An 11,031-nucleotide genomic window follows, 5' to 3' on the forward strand; every position below is an offset into this window, starting at 1 on the left:
TAATGAAAATACTGGAAAGGAGAGGCCTGAGTTTAGGAGTCCTTGTGTTCTGGAAAAGGATAGAGATAAAACTTCAGATTTATAAGTAAATATGTAAAGAAATGTAAAGGTAACTAGAAAAACATAGTAACAGAATGTGTAGCTTATAAATCTGAGAAGGGGAATAATGAAAATCCAACAGAGAGCAGGAAAGGTGAAAGGTGAGAGAAAAAGGTATTTTCTCACATGCCTCATGAGAAGGTATTTACTTTCTCAATAAAAGCATAAATTAGAGTATACCAATAATAGCATTAACTGAAAATGGGTTAATCTCAACTATGATAAGGAATAAACAATAGTCTATTATAATTGTTCAGACACTTTAATTAATCTTTTAATAATTTTCTTTGCAAAGAAGCCGTCTTATTTCAAATGAGTTAGAGCAGATTACTGGACATTTCTTATTACCAGTCTGACCTACAAAGCAGCTCTTGCAAGTGGACTTCACACTGCACTGGCAATACTGGAGCCTTCCACACCCTTCTAAAGAATATTTTCTTCCTTTTGTCTTAAGTACAGTTTGGAGTTTCTCAGATGAGGGATGGGGTAGGGGAGAGGAACTACAATACCAGTATTGTATATTTTTTGTACTGTGTTCCAAAGTTATTTAAATTTTCTTTTTTGGCATATTTGTTATTTAATATATAATTAGGGTTCTTTAATCAGCATAGATGTTTGATTTTTTTTTCTTTTTCATTTACTTTTTTTTTACTTCGAATTTTAGAAAATTTCTAACATACACAAAGGTAATAAAACTACTACAATGAATTCCCTCCATGTAATTATCACCTACTTAATCAACAACTGAAGGCCAATCCAATTGGCCACATCATTTCATTCATAATACTTCAGTAGCTCTCTCTAAAAGTTAAGGATTATAAATATCCAATCACTATTTGAATTCCTCTAATTTATTTAAAAGCAATTTCAGGATCATAGTAAAATTGAGGGAATTTGTTACAATTGATGAACCCACATTGACACATCATCACCCAAAGTTCATAGCTTACATTAGAGTTCACTTACTCTTCATGTACATTCTATGGGTTTAGACAAATATATAATGACATGTACCTACCATTATAGTATCGTATAGTGTAGTTTTACTGCCTTAAAAATCCTCTGTGTTCTACCTATTTATTTTTCCTTCCCTGATAAGCCCAGGTTTTTGTGTAGACATAAGTTTTCATTCAGTTCCTTTGGGTAAATACCATGGTAAGAGTATGTTTAGTTTTATGAGACTGCCAGACTGTCTTCCAGAGTGACTGTACCATCTTGCTTTCCCACCAGTGATGAGAGTTCCATTGCTCCACATCCTCACCTGTGTTTGGTGTTGTCAATGTCACAGATTTTAGCCATCTAACTTATTTTTAAACATTTTGAGGTTCAAAAGTCAAAATATCGGTGGGGCAAGGTGGCTCATGCCTGTAATCCCAGCACTTTGGGAGGCCGAGGTTGGCGGATCACCTGAGGTCAGGAGTTTGAGAGCAGCCTGGCCAACATGATGAAACCCCATCTCTACTGAAGATACAAAAATTAGCTGAGCATGTTAGCAGGTGCCTGGTAGCGGATAGCCATTGCAATCCTGCCTGGGTGATAGAGCGAGACTGTCTCAAAAAAGTAAAACAAAAAGTCAAAATATCTCCTCCATCTCATTACTACCTACTCTATAGATGACAATTTTCATTCATTAATGGTTAATTCTAGGTTCTTCTTGCCAAACACACCTGTGCACAAACACATACATACATATATTATTACATACTATTTTTCTCATATTTCCTTTTTTTTTTTTTGAGACAGAGTCTCACTCTGTTGCCCAGGCTAGAGTGCACTGGTGCGATCTTGGCTCACTGCAACCTCCACCTCCCGGGTTCAAGCAATTCTTGTGCCTCAGCCTCCCAAATTGCTGGGACCACAGGTGTGCACCGCCATACCCAGCTAATTTTTGTATTTTTAAAATTATACTTTAAGTTCTGCTGTACATGTGCAGAATGTGCAAGTTTGTTACATAGGTATACATGTGCCATGGTGGTTTGCTGCACCCATCACCCCATCATCTACATTAGGTATTTCTCCTAATGCTATCCCTTCCCTATCCCCTCACCTCCTGCTATCCCTCCCCTAACCCCCTAACCCCGACAGGTTCCAGTGTGTGATGTTCCTCTCTCTGTGTCCATGTGTTCTCATTGCTCAACACCCACTTATGAGTGAGAACATCATTTTTGTATTTTTAGTAGAGACGAGGTTTCACCATGTTGGTCAGGCTGCTTTTGAACTGACCTCAAGTGATCTGCCCGTCTTGGCCTCCCAAAGTACTGGGATTACAGGTGTGAGCCACCATGCCTGGCCTGCCTGGCCCCTTTTAAATGTCCTGCTGGGCTCTGTGTTCCTGAGTATACATAGATATACTCAGAGAATGAATTCTACCTAGAAATTGGAGAATGAATTCTACCTAGAAATAGAGTGGGAGAATTTTCTACAAATATGCCTTAGCTGTAGTTTGGATGGAGACAGAGGCTGAGGATATGACAAAGTGCCTATAATAACAGGGAGTTAATGGCTTGACAATTAGCTTGATGATTGTGTGCAAGATGAGTAAGAGGAGAAAGAGCAGTATATGAAGAAGGCTAAGGAAAATCCTGACAGGACAATTTAACATTTGGATGTCATGAACCTTGACTCTGATTGAACTCCAAACCAATCCACCTCCTCTCATTTCCCCATCATGCCTTTGTCTCCTTGTTCTGATTACCCTACACGTTCATTCTTCTGAGATGGCTTACCTAATTCTCAGAGCTCACCCAGCGTCCTTGTTAAAAATCTTTTAAAAATTCTTTTGTCATCATTATAACTTTGTGTCTATTTCACCATCTTTCACAGGTTGGAAAGTATTGTTTCTGACTTTACAAAAGCTACTTGTAGTGGGACATGATGGTTAAGCCTGTGAGAGCAGTAATTTGGAAGGCTGAGGAGGGAGGATCACTTGAGCCCAGGAGTTTAGACCAGCCTGGACAACACAGTGAGACCCCGTCTCTACAAAAGGGAAAAAAATTAGCCAGCTGTAGTGGCACACATCTTTAGTTCCCCCAGGAGGACAGAGGGTGGCTGAGGTGGGAGGATTGCTTGAGCCTGGGAGGTCGAGGCTGCAGTGAGCCATGTTTGTGCCACTAGAAAGGGGAAGGTTGCAGTGAGCTGAGATGGCACCACTGTGCTCCAGCCTGGGTGACAGAGCAAGACTCTGTTTCAAAAAAAGAAAAAACGTACATAGAGTGTTTTGTATAAAAGAGAGTGAGAATTATATCCATATTTGCTTATATTTGCACAATGTCACACTGGAAGGCTAAATAAGGAATTAATAAAATCATTTATAATCGAAACTATATTTAAAAGTTGTCTGGGGAACAGGGGTAAGAGTAAGGCTTTCCTGTACTTTTTTCTTTTTCAATTTTTTTTTTTTTTTTTTTTTTTTTTTTGAGACTGAGTCTTACTCTGTTACCAGGCTGGAGTGCAGTGGCGTGATCTCAGCTCACTGCAACCTCTGCCTCCCGGGTTCAAGCAATTATCCTCCCTCAGCCTTCAGAGTAGCTGGGACTACAGGCACATGCCACCATGCCCAGCTAATTTTTGTATTTTTAGTAGAGACGGGAGTTTCACCATGTTGGCCAGGATGGTCTCAATCTCTTGACCTCGTGATCCTCCCACCTCAGTCTCCCAAGGTGCTGGGATTACAGGCATGAGCCACTGTGCCCAGCCTTCTTTTTCACTTTTAAATATAGTTTTGATTGTTGAATAATTGGAACACATTACTTATTTTTAAAATATAAACAACAGAAATTTATGTCTTACAGTTCCGGAGGCTAGAAGTTAGGGATCAGAACGTCGCCAGAGTCAGGTTCTGCCGAGGGCCCTCTTCTGGTTACAGATAACCATCTTCTTGTAGCCTCCCATAGCAGATGAGGCTACAAGGACGCTGTTTTTTTGTTGTTGTTATTGTTGTTGGGCTTCTTTTTGAGACGGAGTCTCGCTCCGTTGCCCAGGCTGGAGTGCAGTGATATGATCTCAGCTCACTGCAGCCTCTACCTCCTGGGTTCAAGCAATTCTCCTGCCTCAGCCTCCTGACTAGCTGGGATTACAGGCATGCGCCACCAAGCCCAGCTAATTTTTGTATTTTTGGTAGAGACAGGTTTTCACCACATTGGCCAGGCTGGTCTCAAATTTCTGACCTCATGTGATCTGCCTGCCTCAGCCTTCCAAAGTGCTGGGATTACAGGTGTGAGCCACTGCACGGGGCCAGACCTTGTTTTTTAAATTCTGCTAAATGAGAGCCAGTGGGTTTTCAGTACTTATTGATATTATAATGTTGTTTTTCCTTATTAACTATGTGATTGTTTTAAATTATATGTGTGTGTGTGTGTGTGTGTATTTTTTTTTTTTTTTGAGACAGAGTCTCGTTCTATTACCCAGTTTGAAGTGAGTGCAATGGTCAATCTTGGCTCACTGCAACCTCTGCCTCCCAGGTTCAAGCAATCCTCCCTGCCTCAGCCTCCTGAGTAGCTGGGATTACAGGTGCCTGCCACCACACCCAGCTAATTCTTGTATTTTTAGTAGAGATGGGGTTTTGCTATGTTGGCTAGGCTGGTCTTGAACTCCTGACGTCAGGTGATCCACTCACCTTGGCCTCCCAAAGTGCTGGGATTACAGGTGTGAACCACTGCACCTGGTCAATAAAATATTTTATTTGTAAGTTTTACACCTATAGATTTGTCTGTTTTTGTTTATCTTTTTAAAATTTATCTGTGTGTGCTATTTCAATTAGGATTTGGTATTATGGTAATTTGGTCTCCAAAATGGAGTAATCCACCTAAATAAACTAGAAAAAGAAATGCAAAATAAATCAAGCAGAAGGAAAGAAATAATAAAGTTTAGCCAGGGGTGGTGGCTCACGCCTGTAATCCCAGCACTTTGGGAGGCTGAGGCATGTGGATCACCTGAGCTCAGGATCAGGAGTTCAAGACCACCCTGGGCAACATGGTGAAACTCTGTCTCTACTAAACTACAAAAAATTGGCTGGGCGAGGTGCTGCGTGCTTGTAATCCCAGCTACTCGCAATGTTGAGGCATGAGAATCGCTTGAGCCCCGGAGGTGGAGGTTGCAGTGAGCCAAGATCGCACCACTGAACTCCAGCTTGGGCTATAGAGTGAGACTCTGTCTCAAAAAATAGTTTAGAGCAGAAATCAATAAAATTGAAATCAGAAAAATAGAGAAAATAAATTAAACCAAACACTAATTCTTTAACGAGAGAAAACATAAATTACTGACATAAACAATGAAAGAGGGGACATTACTACTTTCCCTTTTTACAGACAGTAAAAGGATAATAGAGAATCCTAGGGAGAACTCTGTGCACACATGTACAACAACTTAAATAACATGGACCAATTCCTTGAAAGACACAAATTATCAAAACTAATTGAAGGAGAAATAAAGTGAATAGTTCTGAACCTATTTATTTATTTATTTATTTTTGAGATGGAGACTCCCTCTGTCTCCAGGCTGGAGTGCAGTGGCGTGATCTCAGCTCACCACAACCTCTGCCTCCCAGGTTCAAGTGATTCTCCTGCCTCAGACTCCCTAGTAGCTGGGACTACAGGTGTGTGCCACCACGCCCAGCTAATTTTTGTGTTTTTTAGTAGAGATGGGGTTTCACCATGTTGACCAGGATGGTCTCAATCTCTTGACCTCATGATCCGCCTGCCTTGGCCTCCCAAAGTGCTGGGATTACAGGCGTGAGCCACCGTGCCCGACCTCCTGAACCTATTTAAAAGATCTAATTCATAGCTTCCAGAAAGGAAAACTTGAGATCAAATGATTTCACTGGTGAATTCTTCCAAACATTTGAAGAAGAAATAGCAGCAATTCTTTACAATCTCTTCCAGAAGTCAGAAGAAGAGACAACTCTTTGTAGCTCTTTTTATGAAGCCAGTGTTACCCTCATATCAAAACTAGACAAAGACGCCAGACTGGGCAACAAGAGCAAAACTCAATCTAGAAAAAAAAAAAAGAAAGAAAAACAAAAGTAGACAAAGACATCACAAGAAAAGAAAGCTTCTCCATCATGAACGTAAGTGCAAAGACTCTTCAGCAAAATATTAGCAAATCAAATGTAGCAATATATAAGAAGATAGCACATCACAACCAAATGGGGTTTATCCCAGAAATACAAGGCTGGGTCAACCTTTTTTTTTTTGAGACAGAATCTCTACTAAAAATTAGCCAGGTGTGGTGGCACATTCCTGTAGTTCCAGGTACTTGGGAGGATGAGGCAGGAGAATTGCTGAAACCAGGGAGGTGGAGGTTGCAGTGAGTTGAGATTGTGCCACTGCACTCCAGCCTGCTCAACAGGGCAAGGCTTCATCTCAAAAAAAGGAAAAAAAAAAGAAAAGAAAAAAAAGAAAATCAATGTAATTTGCCACATTAACAGATTTAAGAAAAAGCACATGATGCAGAAAAGTACTTGACAAAATGTAACATCCATTCATAATAAAAATTTAGCAAAGTAGGAATAGAAGGGAACTTGAACGTGGTAAAGAGTATCTACAAAGAACTACAACTGAAAAAAAACTACAACTAATATCATATCTAATGGTGAGAAGTAAAATGCTTTCTTTTTTTTTTTTTTTTTTTGGGACGGAGTTTCGCTCTTGTTACCCAGGCTGGAGTGCAATGGCGCGATCTCGGCTCACCGCAACCTCCGCCTCCTGGGTTCAGGCAATTCTCCTGCCTCAGCCTCCTGAGTAGCTGGGACCACAGGCACGCGCCACCATGCCCAGCTAATTTTTTGTAGTTTTAGTAGAGACGGGGTTTCACCGTGGTGACCAGGATGGTCTCGATCTCTTGACCTCGTGATCCACCCGCCTCGGCCTCCCAAAGTGCTGGGATTACAGGCTTGAGCCACCGCGTCCGGCCGAAATGCTTTCATCTTAGATTAAAAACTAAAGTAAGAATGTCTACTATGACTACTCCTATTGAGTATTACTCTGAAATTTTAGCCAATGTGATAAAGAAAATGCATTCCAATTGAAAAGGAAGAAATAAAACTATTCACAGTTGACATGATTGTCTGTCTTATGTTGAAAATCTCAAGGAATCTACTCAAAAGCTCCTAGAACTAGTAAATTCAGCAAGATTTCAAACTACAAAATCAATACAAAAAAGTCTATTGTATTTCTAAACATTAGCAATGAATAATTGGAAACCAAAACTTTAAAAACATTACCATTTGTAATAGCTCCAAAAGAGAAGGAGGGATACTTAAGTATAAATACAACAAAATCTGTGCAGGTTCTATATGCTAAAACTACAAAATGCTAATTAAAAAGGTAAAACAAAAAAAAAGACTAAACAAATGAAGTGACATACCAATACCATGTTCATGGACTGGAAGACTCAATAATATGTCATTTTTGCCCAAACTGATTTATAGGTTTATTGCAATCCCTCTAAAAATCCCAAAAAGATTTTTTAAAATTGAAAAGTCTGTGAGTTATGTGTGTGTGTGTGTGTGTGTGTGTGTGCATTTTAATTTAATTTAATTTTTTTTTTGAGACAGAATCTCACTCTGTCACCCAAGCTAGAGGGCAGTGGTGTGACCTTGGCTCACTGTAACCTCTGCCTCCCAGGTTCAAGCAATTCTCCTGCCTCAGCCTCCCGAGTAGCTGGGATTACAGGCACCTGCCACCACACCTGGCTAATTTTTGTATTTTTAGTAGAGATGGGGTTTTGCCACACAGGCCAGGCTGGTCTCAAGCTCCTGACCTCAAGTGGTCCACCCACCTCGGCCTCCCAAAGTGCTGGGATTACAGGAATAAGCCACCGCCCCCAGCCTCATAATTGTATATATTTGTGGGGTACAATGTGATGTTTTGATATATGTATGCAATATGAAATGATTAAATCAAGCTAATTAACCTCCTTTATCATTTCTTGTAGTGACACACTTGAAATGTACTCTTAGCAATTTCAAAATATACATTATATTAACTATAGTCACCATGTAGTGCAACAGTTCACAAAAACTAGGGTTTCCTGTCTAAAACATTGTATCCTTTGAATAACATCTCACCATTCCCTCCCCACAACCCCTATTTTCTGGTAATCACCATTCTACTCCCTACTTCCATGTGTTTGACTTTTTGATATTCCATATATAAGTAAGAATTGAAAGTATTTGTTTTTCTGTGCCTGGCTCATTTCACTTAGTATAATATCCTTCAGGTTCATCAATGTTGTTGCAAATTACATAATTTCTTTTTTAAGGCTGAAGAGTATTCCATTTTGTATACGTACCCTTTCTTTATCCATTCATCTGTTGAGGGACACAGGTTGATTCCATGTCTTGGCTGTTGAGAATAACGCTGTAATGAACAGAAGAATGCAAATGTCTCTTCAACATTGATTTCAACTCCTTTGGTTATAGACCCAGGAGTGGAATTGCTGGATCATGTGACAGTTGCATTTTTAGGTTTTTGTGGCAGCGCCATACCATTTTCCAGAATGGCTGTACTAATTTATATTCCCGCCAATACTGTGCAAATGTTCTCTTTTCTCCACATCCTTGCCAGCACTTGTTATCCTTCACCTTTTTGATCACAGCCATTCTAACAGGTATGGTTATTAGGATTTTTTATAGATATAGACAAGCCAATTCCAAAATTTTTATTAAAAGGTAAAGGAACTAGATTAGGCAAGATAATTTTGAAAAAGAAGAAAGCAGTTGTAGGACTCATATTGACTGATTTTAAGACATACTATAAACCTATAGTCAAAACACTATAACATGGGAAAAAATAACATACGGAATAATCAAACAGAACAGAAAATTTGGAAATAAACCCCCATAAGTTTGACCAACTGTTTTGTGACAAAAGTGCAACAGCAATTTGGTCTGTTTTGTGCTGCTATAACAGAATGCCTGAGATTGGGTAATTTATAAAGGATGAAAATATATTTTTTATAGTTCTGGAGTCTGGAAAGTCCAAGATCAAGGGGCCAGCATTTGGCAAGGGCCTTCTCGTTGCATCTTCCCATGGCAGAATGGCAGAGGTCAACGGAAAGAGTAAAGGTGGCTGAACTTGTCTTTTTATAAGGAGCCCAATCCTGTGATAACAGCATTAATTCATTGAATCCAGCCTCATGGCCTAATCAACAGTCTTTAGGCGCCACCTCTCAACACTATTGCATTGGGGATTCAACTTCCAACACATGCTTTTTGGGGAACACATTCAAATCATAGCAATAGAGAAGGGGCAATCTTTAACAAATGGTGGTAAAACAACTGGACATCCATATACAAAATATATGAAACTTGATCTCCACTGTACGCTTACATAAACATTAACTCAAAATGGGTCATAACAAAACTATGGGATACCACTTCACACTCAATAGCATGGCAATAATCAAGAAGACAATAATAAGTGGTGGTGGTTGTCACTCTCATTGTAAAATGGTGCCACCATTGGAAAACAATTTAACACATCCTCAAAAAATTACACAGAAAGTTTCCAAATGGCCCAGCAATTCCACTCCTAAGCATACTCAAAAGAAACGAAAACATACACCTACACAAAAACTTATACACAAACGTTCATAACAGCAGTGTTCATATTAGCTAAAAAGTTGGAACAATTGAAATGTTCATCAACTGATGACTGGATAAATAAAACATGGATATTCACACAATGGAATATTATGAAGCTATAAAAAGAAATGAAGTACTGATATATGCTACAACATGGATGAACCTTGAAAACATGCAAAGTGAAAGAAATAAGTCACAAAAGGACACATATTGTATAATTCCCATTTATATAAAATGCCCAGAATAGGCAAGTTTATAGAGACAGGGTAGGTTAATGGTTAGTGGTTTAGGACTAAGGGTGGGAAGCAGGGAAGAGGATTGATTGGCAATGGGTATGAAGTTTCTTTTGGGGTGAATGATAATGTTCTAAAATTAGTTTGTAGTGATGGTTACACAATCCTGTGAATATACTAAAACACACTGAGGCCAGGCATGGTGGCTCATGGCTGTAATCCCAGCACTTTGGGGGGCCAAAGTGGGTGGATCGCCTGAGGTCAGGAGTTCAAGTCTAGCCTGATCAACATGGTGAAACCCTGTCTCTACTAAAAATACAAAAATTAGCCGGGTGTGGTGGCATGCGCCTGTAGTTTCAGCTACTTGGGAGGCTGAGACAGGAGAATTGCTTGAACCCAGGAGGCGAGGGTTGCAGTGAGCTCACCAGTGATCTCACCACTGCAACGGAGTGAAAGTCCATCTCAAAAACAAACCAAAACAAACAAAACATTGGATTTACATTTTAAATGGATGACTTGCATGGCATGTGAATTACATCCTAATATAGCAATTAAAAAAAAAATAGATCAGAGACTGGACATGGTGGCTCATGCCTGTAATTCCAAGACTTTGAGAGGCCGAGGTGGGCAGATCACCTGAGGTCAGGAGTTTGAGACCAGCATGGCCAACCTGGCAAAACCCCTAGCCAGGCATGTTGGCATGTGCCTGTAATTCCAGCTACTTGGGAGGCTGAGGCAGGAGAATTGCTTGAACCCTATAGGCAGAGGTCACAGTGAGCCGAGATCCCACCACTACACTCCAGCCTGGGTGACAGAGTGAAACTCTGTCTCAAAAAAAAAAAAAAAAAAAAAAAAAAAAATCAGAGACCTAAACGTAAAATGTAAAACATAAAATTATAAAACTCTTAGAAAAAAAATATGAGAAAATATTTTTGAGCTTCAATTAAGCAAAGAGGTTGTTTGTTTGTTTGTTTAGAGACAGTGTCTCACTATGTTGCTCAAGCTGCCTTCAAATTCCTGAGCTCAAGCAAGCATCCCACCTCAGCCTCCTGAGAACCTGGGACTACAGGTGTGTGCCAAAGAGCTCTTACATAGAATCCCAAAGTACAATCCATG

The sequence above is a fragment of the Sapajus apella genome, unplaced genomic scaffold (assembly GCF_009761245.1).
Source record: "Sapajus apella isolate SASKATOON/1434 unplaced genomic scaffold, GSC_monkey_1.0 scaffold62, whole genome shotgun sequence".
Taxonomy (NCBI): Eukaryota; Metazoa; Chordata; class Mammalia; order Primates; family Cebidae; genus Sapajus; species Sapajus apella.